General features: G+C 43.1%; 2 long non-coding RNA genes across 2 annotated transcripts; both read right to left on the bottom strand.

Annotated features, from left to right (window-relative positions):
• Positions 1–71: 71 nt before the first annotated feature.
• LOC142475496 (uncharacterized) lies at positions 72–13,133 on the bottom strand. Its single transcript, XR_012790977.1, has 7 exons — positions 13,044–13,133; positions 11,491–11,602; positions 7,751–7,870; positions 6,667–6,764; positions 4,990–5,100; positions 1,568–1,677; positions 72–195 (listed from the first exon to the last, which is right to left on the bottom strand). It is a non-coding gene; the product is annotated as an uncharacterized LOC142475496 (long non-coding RNA).
• Positions 13,134–14,072: 939 nt separating this feature from the next.
• Positions 14,073–19,644, bottom strand: LOC142475495 (uncharacterized). The gene is made up of 4 exons (XR_012790976.1): positions 19,555–19,644; positions 18,008–18,111; positions 16,663–16,773; positions 14,073–14,279 (listed from the first exon to the last, which is right to left on the bottom strand). It is a non-coding gene; the product is annotated as an uncharacterized LOC142475495 (long non-coding RNA).
• Positions 19,645–22,745: the final 3,101 nt, after the last annotated feature.

The following is a 22,745-nucleotide window of genomic DNA, read 5'->3' as shown; positions in this document are numbered from 1 at the left end:
GAATCAATCACAGGAAGACATCTCCATGGTAGGGGTAGAAGTTAACAGAATATGTCCAGCACTGTGGTGTGTAGCCCATAAATAATAATTGTGCACATTACAGAACATACTTGCAACTGCAAGATCATTTTGCTGCTTGTAGTGTTTGCTCTTGTCCTGTGCAGTGTTGTCGTAGATCCGTCTCTTCAGTGTTCACTGCAATAAAAGTAAGACATTGCATTAATATTACAGAAGTTTGGGAGCTGAAATCCCACTATGCTGCAGACATTTTCCCTTTGCATAAGATTCTTGTGATTATATCTCAATGATGATCAATAACAACTACATCATAACACAGCCGCTCAATACAAAATATGTATTTGCTATCAATGGTCATGGAGGCCAAACGTCACACAATGTACAGATATACTGCTGCGGCCGAGTTTATTCGAGCATTTGCCCGTTCTTGGCCGCAGCAGTAACCTGGCGCGCGCCGGAGGGTGCCGGGCGCACGCCGAAGCAGCGGAGGAGCGCCCTCCGATCGGGGCTTTCTCCCTTCCGCTGCCGGGTCCGTCGGGTCCCCCCGGAACCCCCTGCCGCTGTCCCCCACATCGCGGGACACCAGTGCTCCCTCGGGGAGCCCTGGACGCGCGTGCAGGGGGCGCAGGCACCCGATGACGCGTGACCGTGCATCGGTGATGCGCGGCACGCTGAGGGAGTGCGGCTAGCACGCCGGGGCATCCCCCGGCTTGCGGTGCTAGCCGTGCTTCAATAAAACGTGTCGGTAGTGTAGCAAGGATTATTTCTTCCTCTGGTGCATTATGATGGGATGTGTTGTAAGATTCTGCATTATTAGCATCACTGAATCTTTTGGAAACTGAGTAATATTCTATGTTTTAATGCAATATTATGGATGATCAGCCGGTAAAATAAAGCTTACTGTATCTGTAGCCATGCTCTACCCATGATGTGCTGAATCAATGACTGCAGAGTGATTCAGAGTGGTAAACATGACTGGAACTCATCTCTGAATAGAGGACAGAACAGCAGTGCAGAGTAGGAGGTGAATGTATCTCAAATGGAAGACTTAGTAGCTGTGTGGGGAGTAGACAGTACAGACTGATCAAATAAATAGTTAAAGGAGTATCTTCAACATTACTTGGCTTTGTTATCAACATTGAAGTTTCTCTTGTTTTTTCTGTTCTTTAAATCACTACTACTGATGCCATGTGTAACCTGTACTGAGAGATATACTCTACTGGCCTAGATGAAACCATATGATGCAAACAGGATTCATCCCACTCCAGATTCATATGATTGCACCACTTCAACCTTTAATAAAACACATAGAACTACAGCAGTGCGCTACTGCACATGTTCTTGTTATGAATGGTAGTAGATGTGGTCCTTGGGTCAATACTTCATACAGCAGCCACACTCTACTCATGATGTATTGAATCAACAAAAACCTGCATGGTACAGATCACAGGAAGGGTAGAGTAGAGGGGAATATGTCCAATGCGAAACCCTTAGCAGCTGGATTGTGTGGAGTCAACAAAACGACAAATACTAAATGAGAAATATACACATTGCTTATCTGTCTCTGTGTAGTCATTTTCCTCCTCTTCAACTGTCTTTCAAAATTTCTCTTCTGACAGAAAAGAAACACATGGCTTCAATATTCACTGTTCTTCCCTCCTGAAATAAAAGTTAAGCATTGCATGGTTATGATCATACATACAATGAACCTTGCGCCAAACCATGTGATCCAAAGTAAATCCACCTCCCTCCCATAGCTGTGTTCCTTCTAGAGCTTCTACCACACAAGTCATTAATGTTCGTGACACTGTACTGCAGTCACAGTCTGCACACAAAGTACTGAATCAATTACATCACACTGAAAAGGCAGTCTACATGATGCAATAGTTAACCATAATAACTCTGTCATGCAAATGACAGGAAAACCTATATGTATATCATTAGGGGAGAGGGGAAAAATAATTAAAAAATAAGTGCGAAAAATAAAAACAGATTATAGGAAAGTAAATCCTTGCCCTGGGAACTTTACAATCTAATAGAAATGTTAGAAGACTTAAAGAGAGGCAGCAGTTGGGGGAAGAAGTGCAGTAGATGACAATGCTTGTCCTTAATGGTGGGTACAATTAGTAGAAAGCACATCTTGGGAACAATAGTTGTTAGCAGTGACTGTGGGTGTGGGACAGTAGCCACGAGTCAAAGTTTTTTAAATGCTTGATTTAAGTCGTGAATTTTAAGATTGGTCTTACATGTGGGTGGAAGAGGTTATGTTGGCATATACTGAGTGTGAGGAAGTTTCACATGTACGGTGCAGTGATGGAAAATGGTTTCAGGCAAGTGAGAGAACAGTAGAGGTGAAAGAAGTTTACAGGAGACAGTTATGGTTATAGTGCAAGAGACAAGCAAGGGCATAACGAGAGATCAAAGATGATATGCAAGAAGGAGCAGATTAATGGAGAGCCTTAACAAAAAGGTAAGGAGGAGAACTTTGTAGGTGATACAAAAACTTGATGGGATGCCAGGACAGGGATTTAAGGAGATGAGCAGAGACTGTTGTGGGAGAAAGTGAGATAATTCAAGCAGCAGAGTTTTGCATAGGAGAAAGTTGTGAAGCATGGAGGCCTGTTAGTAGTATGTTAAAATAACCTATAGGATAACAGTATACATTGGAGTTTTAGCAGTAGGTTGAGAGGGGAAAGGGAAGATCTTGGCAATATTACAGAGAAAGAGGCAACACATTTTACCCATAGCCGTGCATGTGAATGGAGATGGAATTGAAGAGCCAAATGTTACTCCTATGCAACATGTTTGATGACAAGATAGATGGTAGTACTGTTTACTGTGATGGAGAAAGGGGATAATATGAGCCCAGTGTTAGACATTAAGTTTAAGGCAGTGGAGTGCCATCCATGAGCATATAGCCAGGAGACAACCCAAGAGTAGGGACTGGATTGCAGGAGTGAGAACAGGGGTGGATAGATTTGTGTGTGTATCATCCGCATAGAGATTATATCTAAGGCCAAAAGCATTGATGAAGTCACCAAATGATAGTATGTAGAGAGAAAGAGAGATCTCAGAACAGAGCCCTGATGTATACCCACAGACAGATCAATAGAAGACGAAGACATGTTAGCAACAGAGATGGAGAATGTGTGACAGGAAAGTTATGATGAAAACCAGGATAGAACTTTGTTACTGATACCAAGAGAGAGTTTAGAATATGAAGGAGGAGAGTGATTGAGAGCATCAAACGCAGCCGATAGATCAAGTAGGATTAGTAGGGAAAAACCTTGGGAATTAGCTTTAAGCACAGTCTGTAGAACGTGCTGTACGAAAGGCAGGTTGTAAAGGATCCAGGAGGGCATGTGATTTAAGAATGTTGACACTAGCAATTAGAAGGCAAACAGCATGAGGGATACAGAGCGGTAGTTAGTAAGGCACATAGGGTGTAGTTTGTTTCTGACAAAAGGGTGACCGCTACAGGCTTAAAGTAAGAGGGCAAAAATCCAGAGAATAGGGAGAAATTGAAGATGTGGGTGAGAGTGGGGACTAAGAGATGCAGTAAGGTGTGAGGGGATACGATCTAGAGGGCATGTGGTAGAGGGAGAATAGAAGATGATTAGCTTCCAGCTCTGTAAGAGAAGAAAAGGAGTCAAGTGCAGAAGGAGATTTGGGAAGAAGGAGAGAAGGGGGAAGGGACAGAAGGAATCTCCTTTTGGGTGGCATCCACCTTGCCTCTGAAGTAGTCAAATGCTTGAGGAGAAGTGAAGGAAGGATGGCAAGTGGGAGGAGAAGGTCAGTGGAGGGAGTCAAATACAGAGAAAAAAAACAGCGTAAATTAAATTTGAGTGTTGATGAGTGTGGAAAAAAGTAGTGTATTTAGCCCTAGAGAGCAGCTTTATACAGGACAGGAGACATTTTTACTGTAGAAAAATCAAACAAAGTGTGAGATTTCCTCCGTAGGTATTAAGAACAGCGAGTGGAAGTGTGATGAGTGTGTTTGGGAATTTAGCCAAAGGTGTGGGTTAGAGGGATGAGTGTGTCAGAGCCTATAGGGGGCATATAGATAGGAGGATAGCATTGTAAGAGTTAATAAGATTGTTAGTTTAAGCAGAAAGAAAGAGAGAGAAGAGAGAAGAGAGGTTAGAGTAGATGTCAGAGGAGAGTTTAATTAAGCAGAGGCAAATCAGTGGGACAGGTAAGATGCGGTGAGGGGAATGACTGATTGTGACTGATGAGAGCAGAAGAGGTTATGTACAACTAGAGCCTTGTTAGTAAGAGTGGACATTCCAGAGGGCACAGGAGAAGGGAAGAGAAAAGTAAGGAAAGGAATGTGGATTACATTAGATAGGTTAACACTCTTAGTAGGGAGGCCTGATGTGTATATGAGCCGGTCCAAGATTATAAGAGATATCCCCCAACATCAGCGAGCATAGAAGGAGACACAGAGATAGGTGTAGAGAGAGACAGAGATAGGGATATGTAGAGAGAGAAGGGCGTCAAGAGAATGAGACAGATAGGCGTAGAGAGAGGAGACATAGAGAGAGGGGGCTTTGAGAGGGGGGCGTAGAGAATGAGGGAAGGTGGAAGAGAATAGGATGTGCAGGAGTGCATTTCATTGAGCAGTGCAGAAATAGCTGCAATAGAGGTCTGTACAAATGGTGCTTTGTGTAGACACATGCAAAGGTAGGGGAAGGAAAGTGTATAGAACATGTGGATAAAAGCAGGAGTGTGGAAGTTAGAGAAATTAGAAAAGTTTTACAGAGGAGTGAGCAAACAGTAAACAGAAAGAACAAGAGAGAGGTTACATTGGGATGACGTGCTGTGGTAGAGAGAAATGCTAGGAGAGAGCCTCCAGATATTAGAGGACATGAATTGAGAGAGCAAATGTATAAATCAAAACCGGAGGGGGAGGTATAGCACGAAAGCTTGCACAGCAGTTGATGAAGATTATAGTCTTAAAGTTGCGTGTACCTGTCAGGGCACTCAAGAAGGTCAATGCTCACAAGTGCAGAGTTCATGAAGAAATGCTGAATCCAGTTCCCCTCCAATTTAATTTTAATATAACTTTTTCATTCATCATTACTGCAAAAAGCAAACAAAACAAAACCACATTGCATTACTATTTTCAAAATGGATTGAATGACATATTCAACAGTAACTGTGTGATGCCAATATTGCCTTCTCACTCGTAGGCCAGTACGGTCAGGTACCCAGTACTGATAAAACAATAAGTGCCCGTACTAAGTACCAATATGAATTATAAGGAAATGTAAAATCTCCAGGTCTCTCTCCATCTCTGCAACAGATATATGGATAAGCCCATATTAAGGCATCACGTGACCGGAGCCGTCACTGACTGGGTATACGCAAAGATGCAGGGAGATGCAAAGAAAGGGAGGGAGAGAGACAGGGAGAAGATGGGAAACGGAGGGAGGCACGGATGGCAGGCCTCTCTCTTTCACTGGTGCATGCAAGGAGCTGGTCCCAACATCCACAAAGTGTGTGTGTATTATTGGTTGTGTTTTATGGCGGTAGGAGGATAGTGTGTATATTGTGTGTGTGTGGGAGTATTATATTGTGTGTAGGGTATTATAGTGTGTATATTATGTTGAGGTGCAGAGGAGAGTGTTAGATTGGGTATCTTGTGTTAGGGGGTATTGTGTATATTGTGTTTAAGACTATAATATTATTGGGGAGATTATTATTGAGGAGGTATTAAAGTGTGTATTGTGGGGAGTATTAGTATATGTATTATTTGTGGGTGACAGATGCTGTGGGTAGGCCAAGAGTACGGGCCAGACTAAGGTGGAGACTTTCTGTACTCTGCATACAGGACTCTACATGCACTGCAGAGGTGAAATTCCCCCAACTCCAATTTGCTACACTCTCCAAGAGAGAATATTGTGATCAGAGGTGGAAGATGAGCAGGGTCACTGCCCAGGGAGTAGCCTGTCAGGGGGCATGGAAATCTCTTTTGGTGCGTATGTTGCCACGTGGCATTGATTGACCGGTCAATTAGCACTGCTTCCTATCACAGTGACATGATCCGGTGCTGTGATCGGTTGCAGCGCTGACCAAGGTGTGTTAGTGCAGCAATTTACAGGGAGGGAACAGAGGTTGTGGGTGACAGATGCTGGGGGTAGGCCAAGAGTACGGGCCAGAGCAAGGTGGAGATATTCTGTACTCTGCATGCCCATCCTGCATGCCCAGGACTCTGCATGCATGCCAGTGGCTGTGGGGTGTGTGTGTGTAGGTATGCCAAGTGTCAGTGTGCATAAGTAAGTGTGCTGTGTGTGTAAGTAAGTTTGCCTGTGTGGCAGGAGGTGTAGGGGGGTGGGGGGCGGGGGGCGGTTCAGCTGGAGGACTTTACCCAGCACAAAAGCACATAGATGCCTCTGATTATATCACCCCAAATGCTGATAATATCCTGCTGTAGATGCACTTTACAGAAGATGATACAGATGTCATCAGTGTTTGGTGGGTTCATTAAATCAATCCATCATATAATAGCCACACTATGCATATGATGTACTGAATCAGTAACACCAATCACAGGAAGACATCTCCATGGTAGGGGTAGTGTTGAAGTTAACAAAATATGTCCAGCACTGTGGTGTGGAGCCCATACATAATAATTGTGCACATTACCAGAACAACATATTGTCAACTGCATGATCATTTTGCTGCTTGTAGTGTATACTCTTGTCCTGTGCAGTGTTGTAGTAGATCCGTCTCTTCGGTGTTCACTGCAATAAAAGTAAGACATTGCATTAATATTACAGAAGTTTGGGGGCTGAAATCCCACTATGCTAATGACAGTTTCCCTTTGCATAAGATTCTTGTGATTATATCTCAATGATGATCAATAACAACTACATCATAACACAGCTGCTCTATACAGAATATGTATTTGCCATCAATGGTCATGGAGGCAATATGTCACACAATGTACATATATAGCAAGGATTATTTCTTCCTCTGGTGTATTATGATGGGAGGGTGAGATTCTGCATTATCAGCATCAGTAAATCTGTAGGAAACTGAGTGATATTCTATTTTTTAATGCAATATTAGGGTAAAATAAAGCTTGCTGTATCTATAGCCATGCTCTACCCATGATGTGCTGAATCAATGACTGCAGAGCGATTTAGAGTGGTAAACATGACTTGAACTCATCTCTGAATAGAGGGTAGCACAGTAGTGCAGAGTAGAAGGTGAATGTATCTCAAATGGAAACCCTTAGCAGCTGTGTGGGGAGTAGACAGTACAGACTGACCAAGTAAATAGTAAAAAGTAGTAACTTCAACATTACTTGGTTTTGTTCTCCACTCCTGTTTTTCTGTTCTTTAAATCACTAATACTGATGCCATATGTAACCTGTACTGAGAGTTATATACTCTACTGGCCTAGATCAAATTAAATGATGCAAACAGGATCCCTCCCACTCAAGATTCATATGATTGCACCACCTCAACCTTTCATAGCAATAACATAGAACTGCAGCAGTGCGCTACTGCACATGTTCTTGTTATGAATGGTAGTAGATGTGGTCCTTGGGTCAGTACTTCATACTGTAGCCACACTCTATTCATGATGTATTGAATCAACAAAAATCTGCATGGTACAGATCACAGGAAGGGGTGGAGTAGAGGTGAATATGTCCAATGCGAAACCCTTAGCAGCCGGATTTTTTGGAGTCAATAAAACGACAAATACTAAATGAGAAATATACACATTGCTTATCTGTCTCTGTGTAGTCATTTTCCTCCTCTTCAACTGTCCTTCAATTTTCTATTTTGCAAGAAAATGAACACATGGCTTCAATATTCACTTCTGTTCTGCAGTCTTTCCTCTTGAAATAAAAAAGTTAAGCATTGCATTATTATTATTATAATTATTATTGACGATACATACAATGAACCTTGCTCCAAACCATGTGATACAAAGCAAATCCACCTCCCTCCCACAGCTGTGCTCCTTCTAGAGCTTCTACCACACAAGTTATTCATGTCAGTGAAACTGTACTGCAGTCCCGGTCTGCACACAATCTACTGAATCAATGACATCACACTGTGTCACACAATGTCATGCTAACGACAGGAAACAATCTTTGTATATATCTTTGTATATATAATAATAATAATAATAATAAAAAAAATAAGACAGGACAGACACTCCTACATTGCAATCAATAGAAAATAACTGGGACAGGCACTTCAAGGATGCATACGGTCCCGGATAAACTGTAGCTACCTATACACGTGTGCCTTGTCTCTAGACTCTGCATATATCTCTATTTATATACCACCCATTGTGTACTCAGCGCTTTACAAGAGAGACCAAAAAGTACAGGAAATTATTATACAATAAGTTCAACAAACAAAAACAGACAATAGGAAAGTAAATCCCTGTCCTGGGTAGTTTACAATCTAAGAGAAATGTAAGGAGACTTACAGAGAGACAACAGGTGGGGGAACAAGTGCAGTAGATGACAATGCTTGTCCTTAATGGTGGGTACTTGTAGTATAAAGCACTTCTTGGGAACAATAGTTAGTGACTGAATGAGTGACAGTAGCAACGAGTAAAAGCTATTGAAATGCTTCATTTAAGTTGTGAATTTTAAGGTTGATCTTAAATGTGGGTGGAAGAGGGTATGTTGGCATATACTGAGTGTGTGTGAGTTTCACAGGTAAATTGATGGGAAAGGGTTTCAGGCAAGAGAGCGAGTGCGCAGTAGAGGTGTAAGAAGTATAATGGAGACAGCTATTAGTAGAGCTTAGGAGACGAGGAAGGGCATAACGAGACCAAAGATGATATGTAGGAAGGAGCAGATGAATAGAGAATAGTGTTGGACTGGGTCCTCAACTATAAAAAAATGGGTAACGGGTACCCGGCCAAAATGAAAGGTTCTACCCGGTCGGGTACACGGTTTGGCACTTACCTTCCGGGTGGCGGTGACATCTAGGATCAGCAGCAGTCCTGTGACGGTGGCAGCATCTGTGGTGTCTTCAGCCGGCGGGGGAGCTGCAGGCTCACAGACACAGCTTACCTGCTTCGGTGCTGTGGAAGTGATTCCTGCAGCTCCCCCCGCCAGGTGAAGACACCTCTGATGCTGCCAACATCAGAGGACTGCTGCTGCTGATCCTAGATGTCTTAGGAAAGGTAAGTATAAAAGATTATTTCCAGCTGCCCTGACATTACCCGACGCCGGGTATTACCCGGCCAAGTCCACTTCTCAGTGGCCGGTTTCGAGTAATGTCCGGGTAGCTGGAAATGTGTCGGGTAACGCCGGGTACTCGGTACACCACTAATAGAGAACCTTAACAAAAAGGTAAGGAGGAGAACTTTGTAGGTGATCTGAAACTTGATGGGAAGCAAGGAGAGGGATTTAAGGAGGAGGAGGAGATGAGCAGATACTGTTGTGGGAGAAAGGGAAATTATTCAAGCAGCAGAGTTTTGGATAGATTGCAAATGAGAAAGTTGTGAAGCAGGGAGCCCTGTTAGCAGTATGTTAACCCATACGATAAGGGCATGCATTGGCGTTTTAGCAGTAGATTGACAGAGAAAAGGGCAAATCTTGGAAATATTACAGAGAAAGAATCGACAAACTTTAGCCAGTGTCGTGAATGAAGATGGAAAGGGAAGAGTCAAATGTTACTCCTAGGCAATGTGCTTTCATGACAGGATGATGGTAGTACTGTTTACTGCGATGGAGAAAGGTGATATTAGGCCAGATTTAGGGGGAAATATGAGGAGCTCAGTTTTAGACATTAGGTTTAAGGCAGAAGAGTGTCATCCATGGAGGATATAGCCAGGAGGCGACCCGAAACTAGGAACTAAATTGCAGGAGTGACGGTAGGGTGGATAGGTGTGTGTATCATCTGCATAGAGATGATATCAAGGGCCAAAATAGTTGATAAGGTCAACTAGTGATAGTATGTAGTGAGAGAGGTCCCAGAACAGAGTCCTGAGGTATACCAACAGACAAAACAACAGGAGACAAAGACACGTTAGCAACAGAGATGGAGAATGTGTGATGGAGAAGTATGATGAAAACCAGGATATAAGTTTGCTGCGGATACGAAGAAAGAGTTTAGAATATGAATGAGAAGAGTGATTGACAGTATCAAAAGCAGAAGAGAGATCAAGCAGGATTAGTAAGTAAAATGGACCTTGGGAATTTTCTTTATGTACATAATTGGTTACATTGGGAAAGGCAGATTGTGAAGGGCCCAGAGGAGCATGTGATTTAAGAATGTTGATCAAACGGGAGATCACAAGACGTTCTAGCAATTAGGAGGCAAATGGTAGGACGGATACAGGGCGATAGTTAGAAATTCACACAAGGTCAAGGTTATTTTTGAGAATAGGGGTGACCACTGCATGCTTAAAAGGAAGAGTTGAAAGAGCCAAAGGATATGGAGGAATTGAAGATGTGGGTGAGAGTGAGAATATAGGATTGAGAGGGCATGTGGTAGAGGGAGAAGAGAAGATCAGGTTCCAGCTTTGTGACAGGAGAAAAGGAGTCAAGAGTGCAATGAGATCTAGATAGAAAAAGAGAGAGGGGGAAGGGAGAGAACGAATCTACTTGTGGATGGCATCCACCTTGCCTCAAGTGAGCAAAGGCTTGAGGAGAAATAAAGGATGGATGTTAAGTGGGAGGAGAAAGTCAGTGGTGGGACTCAAATACATAGAAGACAGTGTGAATGAAATTGGAGTGTTGATGAGTGAGGAAAAAGTAGTGTTTGACCTTAAAAAAAGGAGCAGAGTTTTACAGAACAGGACAAAGGTTTAGTGTAGAAAATCAGACTGTGAGATTTCCTCCATAGGTGTTAAGAGCAGCAGTGTGATGTGATGAAGTGTGATGAGAGCGTGCTTGTGAATTAAACCAATGCATGGGTTAGGCTGCGTCTATAGTAAGCACGCAACAGATGGCAAAGTTAGCGCATGCCTGTCGCTCCAGCAATCCCTGCACTGAGGTCCGAGGCGACGGGGAGGCCCTGCATCGCTCGCACGCACTGTGGACAACCAAGCGTGTGCCCATGATAATCACGGCCTTAGAGGGATGAGTGTGTCAGAGCCTAGAAGGGGCATATAGATGATGGAGGAGGAGGGAGGAGGAGATGATAGCATTGTAAGAGTTAACAAGATAGCTAGTTTAAGCAGAAAGTGAGGAGAGGTTAGAGATAAGGGTAGATGTCAGAGGAGAGAGTTCAATTAAGCTGAGGTATCGAGTAGGACAGGGGTGAGGGGAATGAGAAGTGGTGGATGATGAGAGCAGAAGAGGTCATGTACAAATAGACCATGTTAGTCGTAGAGCAGACATTCCAGAGGGCACGTGAGAAGGGAAGAGTAAAGTGAGACAAGGAATGTGGATTACATTAGATGGGTTAATACGCTTAGCAGGGAGGTGGAGAGAGAGGCAAGAGGCAGAGGGTGGTGTAGGGGTAGAGGAAGAGATGTTGCATGTACCTTGTCAGAACATTAAAGAACGTCAATTCACACTGGTGCAGAGTTGATGATGAAATGCTGAATCCAGTTCACGTCCAATTCAATTTTAACAGAACTTTTTCATTCTTCATTACTGCAAAAAAAAATTAAAAAACAATGCATTACTATTTTCAAAATGGATTGAATTCCCCCACCAATGACTATGTGTTACCAATATATCCCTCTCAGTCCCACTGCAGCACATACTGTACCAGTGTGAAAGTAAGAAGGTACACAGTACCGGTAAAACAATACGTGCCGGTACTATGCACCATATGAATTATAAGGGGATGTAAATCTCCCAGTCTCTCTCCATATCCGCAACAGAGCGGGCTCCGGTCAGTGGCATGGATGCCCATATATGGGTATGCTCATATTTGGGCATCCCATGTCACTGACCGGAGCCGGCTCTGAGTATAGGGATATATGCGGAGACGCACAGGTGCAAGGAAATGGGAGGAGGCACGGTGAGAAACAGGGAGAGACCACAGGAAGATAGAGGGCAACAACTTCCACAAGGTACTTGTATGGGTATAATTGTTTGTATTTTGTGCAGAGGGGGTAATTTCAGATAAAATACAATTCTCCACCCTCTACGAAACAATTCCACTTTGTTCAGTAAGCCAGAAAGTCTTGGTCCCATGTGGACTGAATTTAATGCAAATAAGGTCCTTAATACACAAGTAAAGAATAAAGTTACTTATTCTCTACTGTAAGAAGTGCCACATTGCCCACTATTTGGGTCCTGTGCCCAGATTGTGACCATGCATGGCAGAGGTGAGATTCCCCCAACTCCAATTTGCTACACTCTCCAAGAGAGATAATTGTGATCAGAGGTGGAACTAGGGGAGGGTGTGAGCAGGGTCACTGCCCAGGGAGTAACCTGACTGGGGGCACGGAAATCTCATTTAGTGCATATGTTGCGGCACTGCATTGATTGACCGGTCAATCTGCACTGCTGCCTGTCACAGTGACATCCTGATCGGGCACTGTGATCAGCTATAGCACTGACCCAGGTGAGATAGTTCAGCACTTTACAAGGAGGGAACAGATGTTGTGGGTGACAGATGCTGGAGGTAGGCCAAGACTGTTGGCCAGAGTAACGTGGAGACTTACTGCACTCTGCATGCCCATCCTCTCCCTGACATCAGGGGAAGGAAGTGGCCCTGGGGTGTGTGTAGGTATGCCAGATGTCAGTGTATGCATAAGTAAGTATGCCTGTGTAGTGGGAGGTGTAGGGGCGTTAAGCTGGAGGACTTAAAACAGGCACAAAAGCACATAGATACCTCTGATTATACCGCACCAAATGCTGATAATATCATGCTGTAGCTGCACTTTACAGAAGATGATGCAGATGTCATCATTGGTTGGTGGGTTCATTAAATCAATCCATCATATCATAACCACACTGTGCATATGATGTACTGAATCAGTAACACCAGGAAGACATCTCCATGTTAGGAGTAGAGTTGAAGTTAACAGAATATGTCCAGCACTGTGGTGTGTAGCCCATAAATAATAATTGTGCACATTACCAGAACAACATACTGTCAACTGCAAGATCATTTTGCTGCTTGTAGCGTATGCTCATCCTGTACAGTGTTGTAGTAGATCCGTCTCTTCAGTGTTCACTGCAACAAAAGTAAGACATTGCATTAATATTACAGACGTTTGGGGGCTGAAATCTCACTTCGCTGCGGACAATTTCCCTTTGCATAAGATTCTTGTGATTATGTCAATGATGATCAATAACTGCATCATAACACAGCCGCTCTATACAGAAGATGTACTTGCTCTCATTGGTCATTGAGGTAATACGTCACACAATGTACAGATATAGCAAGGATTATTTCTCCCACTTGTGCATTATGGCATTATGATGGGAAATGTTGTGAGATTCTGCATTATCAGCATCACTGAATCTTTTGGAAATTAAGTGATATTCTATGTTTTAATGCAATATTATGGGTGATCAGCCGGTAAAATAATAATAGCTTGCTGTATCTGTAGCCATGCTCTACCCATGATGTGCTGAACCAATGACTGCAGAGAGATTCAGAGTGCTAAACATGACTGGAACGCATCTCTGAATAATGGGCAGCAAAGCAGTGCAGAATAGGAGGTGAAAGTATTTAAAATGGAAGATCCTTAGCAGCTGTGTGGAGAGTAGACAGTACAGACTGACCAAGTAAATGGTAAAAGGAGTAACTTCAACATTACTTGGCTTTGTTCTCCACATTGAAGCTTTCCTCCTCTTTAAATCACTAATACTGATGCCATGTGTAACCTGTACTGAGAGTTATATAATCTACTGGCCTAGATGAAACCATATGATGCAAACAGGATCCATCCCACTCCAGATTCATAGAATTGAACCACCTCAACCTTTCATAACAATCACATAGAACTGCAGCTGTGCGCTACTGCACATGTTCTTGTTATGAATGGTAGTAGATGTGGTCCTTGGGTCTTTACTTCATACTGTAGCCACCCTCTACTCATGATGTATTGAATCAACGAAAACTTGCATGGTTCAGATCACAGGAAGGGGTAGAGTAGAGATGAAAATATTCAATGTGAAACCCGTAGCAGCCGGATTGTGTGGAGTCAATAAAACGACAAATACTAAATGGTAAATGAGAAATATACACACTGCTTATCTGTCTCTGTGTAGTAATTTTCCTTCTCTTCAACTGTCCTTCAAATTTTCTCTTTTGCAAGAAAAGGAACACATGGCTTCAATATTCACTTCTGTTCTGCAGTCATCCCTCCTGAAATAAAAGTTAAGCATTGCATTGTTATTATGATAATACATACAATAAACCTTGCTCCAAACCATTTGATGCAAAGCAAATCCACCTCCCACCCACAGCTGTGCTCCTTCTAGAGCATGCATGTCAAACTCCAGTCCTCGAGGGTCCCAAACAGGCCAGGTTTTCAGTAGGGATATCCTGAAAACCTGGCCTGTTTGCGGCCCTCGAGGACTGGAGTTTGACATCCTTGTTCTTGAGCTTCTACCACGCAAGTCATCCATGTGAGTGACACTGTACTGCAGTCCTGGTCTGCACACAATCTACTGAATCAATGACATCACACTGTAAAGGCAATCTACAAGATGTATTAGTTGTCCACACTTCCGAAATGTTACTTTTATGTCCAAATCACTTATTCCCATGACCTGATATTTGTATTTGTTATTTATAGGATTGTCACAAAGAGTTGATGAGGTCACCAAATGATAGTATGTAGAGAGAAAGAGAGATCTCAGAACAGAGCCCTGATGTATACCCACAGACAGATCAATAGAAGACGAAGACATGTTAGCAACAGAGATGGAGAATGTGTGACAGGAAAGTTATGATGAAAACCAGGATAGAACTGTGTTACGGATACCAAGAGAGAGTTTAGAATATGAAGGAGGAGAGTGATTGAGAGCATCAAACGCAGCAGATAGATCAAGTAGGATTAGTAGGGAAAAGTGACCTTGGGAATTTGCTTTAAGCACAGTCTGTAGAACGAGCTGTACGAAAGGCAGGTTGTAAAGGATCCAGGAGGGAATGTGATTTAAGAATGTTGACATTCTAGCAATTAGGAGACAAACAGCAGGAGGGATACAGGGCGGTAGTTAGTAAGGCACATAGGGTGTAGGTTGTTTCTGAGAAAAGGGTGACCACTACAGGCTTAAAGTAAGAGGGTAAAGAGCCAGAGAATAGGGAGGAATTGAAGATGTGGGTGAGAGTGGGGACTAAGAGATGCAGTAAGGTGTGAGGGGATACGATCTAGAGGGCATGTGGTAGAGGGAGAAGAGAAGATGATTTGCTTCCAGCTCTGTAAGAGAAGAAAAAGAGTCAAATGCAGAAGGAGAATTAGGTAGAAGGAGAGAAGGGGGAAGGGACAGAAGGAATCTCCTTGTGGGTGGCATCCACCTTGCCTCTGAAGTAGTCAAATGCTTGAGGAGAAGTGAAGGAAGGATGGCAAGTGTGAGGAGAAGGTTAGTGGAGGGAGTCAAATACAGGGAAAAAAAGACAGCGTAAATTAAATTTGAGTGTTGATGAATGTGAAAAAAAAGTAGTGTGGTTTGGCCCCAGAGAGCAGCTTTATACAGGACTGGAGACATTTTTACTGTAGAAAAATCAAATATCAATTGTGTGATTTCCTTCATAGGCATTAAGAACAGCGAGTGGAAGTGTGATGAACATGTTTGGGAATTTAGCCAAGGGTGTGGGCTAGAGGGACAAGTGTGTCAGAGCCTAGAGGGGGCATATAGATAGGAGGATAGCATTGTAAGAGTTAATAAGATTGTTAGTTTAAGCGGAAAGAGAGAGAGAGCAGAGAGGTTAGAGTAGATGTCAGAGGAGAGTTTAATTAAGCAGAGGCAAATCAGTGGGACAGGTAAGATGGGGTGAGGGGAATGACTGATTGTGAATGATGAGAGCAGAAGAGGTCATGTACAACTAGAGCCTTGTTAGTCAGAGAACGGACATTCCAGATGGCATAGGAGAAGGGAAGAGAAAAGTAAGGAAAGGAATGTGGATTACATTAGATAGGTTAACACTCTTAGCAGGGAGGCAGAGGCAGGGAGGCCCGATGTGTATATGAGCAGGTTCAAGATTATAAGAGATATCCCACACATCAGCAAACATAGAAGGAGACACAGAGATAGGTGTAGAGAGAGACAGAGATAGCTCTATGTAGAGAGAGAGGGACGTAGAGAGAATGAGACAGATAGGCGCAGAGAGAGGGGGCGCAGAGAGAGGAGGCGCCAAAAGAGGGGGCGCAGAGAATAGGATATTAAAGAGTGCTTTTCATTGAGCAGTGCAGAAATAGCTGCAATAGAGGTCTGTACAAATGGTGCAGTGTGTAGACACATGCAAAGGTAGGGGAAGGAAAGAGGAGAACATGTGGATAAAAGCAGGAGTGTGGAAGTTAGAGAAATTAGAAAAGTTTAACAGAGGAGTGAGGAAACAGCAAGCAGAAAGAACAAGAGAGAGGTTACATTGGGATGACGTTCTGTGGTAAAGAGAAAATGCTAGGAGAGAGCTTTCAAATATTAGAGGACATGAATTGAGGGAGCAAATGTATAAATCAAAACCTGAGGGGGAGGTATAGCACGAAAGCTTGCACAGCAGATTATAGTCTTAATGTTGCGTGTACCTGTCAGGGTATTCAAGAAGTTAAATTCTCACAAGTGCAGAGTTCATGATGAAATGCTGAATCTAGTCCCCCTCCAATTTAATTTTAATATAACTTTTCCATTCTTCATTACTGCAAAAAGCAAACAAAACAAAACCACATTGCATTACTATTTTCAAAATGGATTGAATGGCATATTCAACAGTGACTGTGTGATGCCAATATTCCCCACTCACTCGTAGTGAAGCACATATTGTACTAGTGTTGAAAGTAGGCCGGTAGAGTCAGGTACGCAGTACTGATAAAACAATAAGTGCCCGTCGTAAGTACCAGCTCCGCAACAGTGCGGGCATCACATTAGTGACGTGGATGAACATATATGGATAAGCCCATATTAAGGCATCACGTGACCAGAGCCGTCACTGACTGGGTATACGTAAAGACGCAGGGAGATGCAAGGAAAGGGAGGGAGAGAGACAGGGAGAAGATGTGAAACGGAGGAAGGCACGGATGGAGGGAGTTCTTCCGAGCTTCTGCGGGCCTCTCTCTTTCACTGGTGCATGCCGGGAGCTGGTCCCAACATCCACAAAGTGTGTGTGTATTATTGGTTGTATTTTATGGGGGTAGGAGGGTAGTGTGTATATTGTGTGTGTGGGAGTATTATATTGTGTGTAGAGGTGCAGAGGAGAGTACTAGATTGTGTATCTTGTGTAAGGGTGTTGTGTATATTGTGTTTGGAGCTATAATATTATTGGGGAGATTAGTATTGAGGAGGTATTATAGTGTGTATTGTGGGGAGTATTAGTGTGTGTATTGTTTGTGGGTGACAGATGCTGGGGGTATGCAGCAATCCCTGCACTGAGGTCCGAGGCGGCTCTGCATCGCTCGCACGCACTGTGGACGACCAAGCATGTGCCCATGATAATCATGGCCTTAGAGGGATGAGTGTGTCAGAGCCTAGAAGGGGTATATATATAATGGAGGAGGGAGGAGGAAGGAGGAGGAGGGAGGAGGAGATGATAGCATTGTAAAAGTTAACAAGATAGTTAGTTTAAGCAGAAAGTGAGGAGAGGTTAGAGATAAGGGTAGATGTCAGAGGAGAGAGTTCAATTAAGCTGAGGTATCGAGTAGGACAGGGGTGAGGGGAATGAGAGGTGGTGGATGAGAGCAGAAGAGGTCATGTACAAATAGACCTTGTTAGTCAGAGAGCAGTCATTCCAGAGGGCACGTGAGAAGTGAAGAGTAAAGTGAGACATGGAATGTGGATTACATTAGATGGGTTAATACGCTTAGCAGGGAGGTGGAGAGAGAGAGAGGCAAGAGGCAGAGAGTGGTGCAGGGGTTGAGGAAGAGATGTTGCATGTACCTTATCAGAACATTAAAGAACATCAATTCACACTGGTGCAGAGTTGATGATGAATCCAGTTCACCTCCAATTCAATTTTAACAGAAATGTTTCATTCTTCATTACTGAAAAAAAAGAAAAGTAAAAAACATTTCATTACTATTTTCAAAATGGATTGAATTCCCCCACCAATGACTATGTGTTACCAATATATCCCTCTCAGTCCCACTGCAGCACATACTGTACCAGTGTGAAAGTAAGAAGGTACACAGTACCGGTAAAACAATACGTGCCGGTACTATGCACCATATGAATTATAAGGGGATGTAAATCACCCAGTCTCTCTCCATATCCGCAACAGAGCGGGCTCCGGTCAGTGGCATGGATGCCCATATATGGGTATGCTCATATTTGGGCATCCCATGTCACTGACCGGAGCCGGCTCTGAGTATAGGGATATATGCGGAGACGCACAGGTGCAAGGAAATGGGAGGAGGCACGGTGAGAAACAGGGAGAGACCACAGGAAGATAGAGGGCAACAACTTCCACAAGGTACTTGTATGGGTATAATTGTTTGTATTTTGTGCAGAGGGGGTAATTTCAGATAAAATACAATTCTCCACCCTCTACGAAACAATTCCACTTTGTTCAGTAAGCCAGAAAGTCTTGGTCCCATGTGGACTGAATTTAATGCAAATAAGGTCCTTAATACACAAGTAAAGAATAAAGTTACTTATTCTCTACTGTAAGAAGTGCCACATTGCCCACTATTTGGGTCCTGTGCCCAGATTGTGACCATGCATGGCAGAGGTGAGATTCCCCCAACTCCAATTTGCTACACTCTCCAAGAGAGATAATTGTGATCAGAGGTGGAACTAGGGGAGGGTGTGAGCAGGGTCACTGCCCAGGGAGTAACCTGACTGGGGGCACGGAAATCTCATTTAGTGCATATGTTGCGGCACTGCATTGATTGACCGGTCAATCTGCACTGCTGCCTGTCACAGTGACATCCTGATCGGGCACTGTGATCAGCTATAGCACTGACCCAGGTGAGATAGTTCAGCACTTTACAAGGAGGGAACAGATGTTGTGGGTGACAGATGCTGGAGGTAGGCCAAGACTGTTGGCCAGAGTAACGTGGAGACTTACTGCACTCTGCATGCCCATCCTCTCCCTGACATCAGGGGAAGGAAGTGGCCCTGGGTGTGTGTAGGTATGCCAGATGTCAGTGTATGCATAAGTAAGTATGCCTGTGTAGTGGGAGGTGTAGGGGCGTTAAGCTGGAGGACTTAAAACAGGCACAAAAGCACATAGATACCTCTGATTATACCGCACCAAATGCTGATAATATCATGCTGTAGCTGCACTTTACAGAAGATGATGCAGATGTCATCATTGGTTGGTGGGTTCATTAAATCAATCCATCATATCATAACCACACTGTGCATATGATGTACTGAATCAGTAACACCAGGAAGACATCTCCATGTTAGGAGTAGAGTTGAAGTTAACAGAATATGTCCAGCACTGTGGTGTGTAGCCCATAAATAATAATTGTGCACATTACCAGAACAACATACTGTCAACTGCAAGATCATTTTGCTGCTTGTAGCGTATGCTCATCCTGTACAGTGTTGTAGTAGATCCGTCTCTTCAGTGTTCACTGCAACAAAAGTAAGACATTGCATTAATATTACAGACGTTTGGGGGCTGAAATCTCACTTCGCTGCGGACAATTTCCCTTTGCATAAGATTCTTGTGATTATGTCAATGATGATCAATAACTGCATCATAACACAGCCGCTCTATACAGAAGATGTACTTGCTCTCATTGGTCATTGAGGTAATACGTCACACAATGTACAGATATAGCAAGGATTATTTCTCCCACTTGTGCATTATGGCATTATGATGGGAAATGTTGTGAGATTCTGCATTATCAGCATCACTGAATCTTTTGGAAATTAAGTGATATTCTATGTTTTAATGCAATATTATGGGTGATCAGCCGGTAAAATAATAATAGCTTGCTGTATCTGTAGCCATGCTCTACCCATGATGTGCTGAACCAATGACTGCAGAGAGATTCAGAGTGCTAAACATGACTGGAACGCATCTCTGAATAATGGGCAGCAAAGCAGTGCAGAATAGGAGGTGAAAGTATTTAAAATGGAAGATCCTTAGCAGCTGTGTGGAGAGTAGACAGTACAGACTGACCAAGTAAATGGTAAAAGGAGTAACTTCAACATTACTTGGCTTTGTTCTCCACATTGAAGCTTTCCTCCTCTTTAAATCACTAATACTGATGCCATGTGTAACCTGTACTGAGAGTTATATAATCTACTGGCCTAGATGAAACCATATGATGCAAACAGGATCCATCCCACTCCAGATTCATAGAATTGAACCACCTCAACCTTTCATAACAATCACATAGAACTGCAGCTGTGCGCTACTGCACATGTTCTTGTTATGAATGGTAGTAGATGTGGTCCTTGGGTCTTTACTTCATACTGTAGCCACACTCTACTCATGATGTATTGAATCAACGAAAACTTGCATGGTTCAGATCACAGGAAGGGGTAGAGTAGAGATGAAAATATTCAATGTGAAACCCGTAGCAGCCCCGCAGGTTGTAAAGGATCCAGGAGGGCATGTGATTTAAGAATGTTGACATTCTAGCAATTAGGAGACAAACAGCAGGAGGGATACAGGGCGGTAGTTAGTAAGGCACATAGGGTGTAGGTTGTTTCTGAGAAAAGGGTGACCACTACAGGCTTAAAGTAAGAGGGTAAAGAGCCAGAGAATAGGGAGGAATTGAAGATGTGGGTGAGAGTGGGGACTAAGAGATGCAGTAAGGTGTGAGGGGATACGATCTAGAGGGCATGTGGTAGAGGGAGAAGAGAAGATGATTTGCTTCCAGCTCTGTAAGAGAAGAAAAAGAGTCAAATGCAGAAGGAGAATTAGGTAGAAGGAGAGAAGGGGGAAGGGACAGAAGGAATCTCCTTGTGGGTGGCATCCACCTTGCCTCTGAAGTAGTCAAATGCTTGAGGAGAAGTGAAGGAAGGATGGCAAGTGTGAGGAGAAGGTTAGTGGAGGGAGTCAAATACAGGGAAAAAAAGACAGCGTAAATTAAATTTGAGTGTTGATGAATGTGAAAAAAAAGTAGTGTGGTTTGGCCCCAGAGAGCAGCTTTATACAGGACTGGAGACATTTTTACTGTAGAAAAATCAAATATCAATTGTGTGATTTCCTTCATAGGCATTAAGAACAGCGAGTGGAAGTGTGATGAACATGTTTGGGAATTTAGCCAAGGGTGTGGGCTAGAGGGACAAGTGTGTCAGAGCCTAGAGGGGGCATATAGATAGGAGGATAGCATTGTAAGAGTTAATAAGATTGTTAGTTTAAGCGGAAAGAGAGAGAGAGCTGTGTGGAGAGTAGACAGTACAGACTGACCAAGTAAATGGTAAAAGGAGTAACTTCAACATTACTTGGCTTTGTTCTCCACATTGAAGCTTTCCTCCTCTTTAAATCACTAATACTGATGCCATGTGTAACCTGTACTGAGAGTTATATAATCTACTGGCCTAGATGAAACCATATGATGCAAACAGGATCCATCCCACTCCAGATTCATAGAATTGAACCACCTCAACCTTTCATAACAATCACATAGAACTGCAGCTGTGCGCTACTGCACATGTTCTTGTTATGAATGGTAGTAGATGTGGTCCTTGGGTCTTTACTTCATACTGTAGCCACACTCTACTCATGATGTATTGAATCAACGAAAACTTGCATGGTTCAGATCACAGGAAGGGGTAGAGTAGAGATGAAAATATTCAATGTGAAACCCGTAGCAGCCGGATTGTGTGGAGTCAATAAAACGACAAATACTAAATGGTAAATGAGAAATATACACATTGCTTATCTGTCTCTGTGTAGTAATTTTCCTTCTCTTCAACTGTCCTTCAAATTTTCTCTTTTGCAAGAAAAGGAACACATGGCTTCAATATTCACTTCTGTTCTGCAGTCATCCCTCCTGAAATAAAAGTTAAGCATTGCATTGTTATTATGATAATACATACAATAAACCTTGCTCCAAACCATTTGATGCAAAGCAAATCCACCTCCCACCCACAGCTGTGCTCCTTCTAGAGCATGCATGTCAAACTCCAGTCCTCGAGGGTCCCAAACAGGCCAGGTTTTCAGTAGGGATATCCTGAAAACCTGGCCTGTTTGCTGCCCTCGAGGACTGGAGTTTGACATCCTTGTTCTTGAGCTTCTACCACGCAAGTCATCCATGTGAGTGACACTGTACTGCAGTCCTGGTCTGCACACAATCTACTGAATCAATGACATCACACTGTAAAGGCAATCTACAAGATGTATTAGTTGTCCACACTTCCGAAATGTTACTTTTATGTCCAAATCACTTATTCCCATGACCTGATATTTGTATTTGTTATTTATAGGATTGTCACAAAGAGTTGATGAGGTCACCAAATGATAGTATGTAGAGAGAAAGAGAGATCTCAGAACAGAGCCCTGATGTATACCCACAGACAGATCAATAGAAGACGAAGACATGTTAGCAACAGAGATGGAGAATGTGTGACAGGAAAGTTATGATGAAAACCAGGATAGAACTGTGTTACGGATACCAAGAGAGAGTTTAGAATATGAAGGAGGAGAGTGATTGAGAGCATCAAACGCAGCAGATAGATCAAGTAGGATTAGTAGGGAAAAGTGACCTTG

This window comes from Ascaphus truei, unplaced genomic scaffold (genome assembly GCF_040206685.1).
Source record: "Ascaphus truei isolate aAscTru1 unplaced genomic scaffold, aAscTru1.hap1 HAP1_SCAFFOLD_1254, whole genome shotgun sequence".
Taxonomy (NCBI): Eukaryota; Metazoa; Chordata; class Amphibia; order Anura; family Ascaphidae; genus Ascaphus; species Ascaphus truei.
Note: the sequence above shows the minus strand (reverse complement) of the source record. Positions and strands in the feature narration are given on the sequence as shown.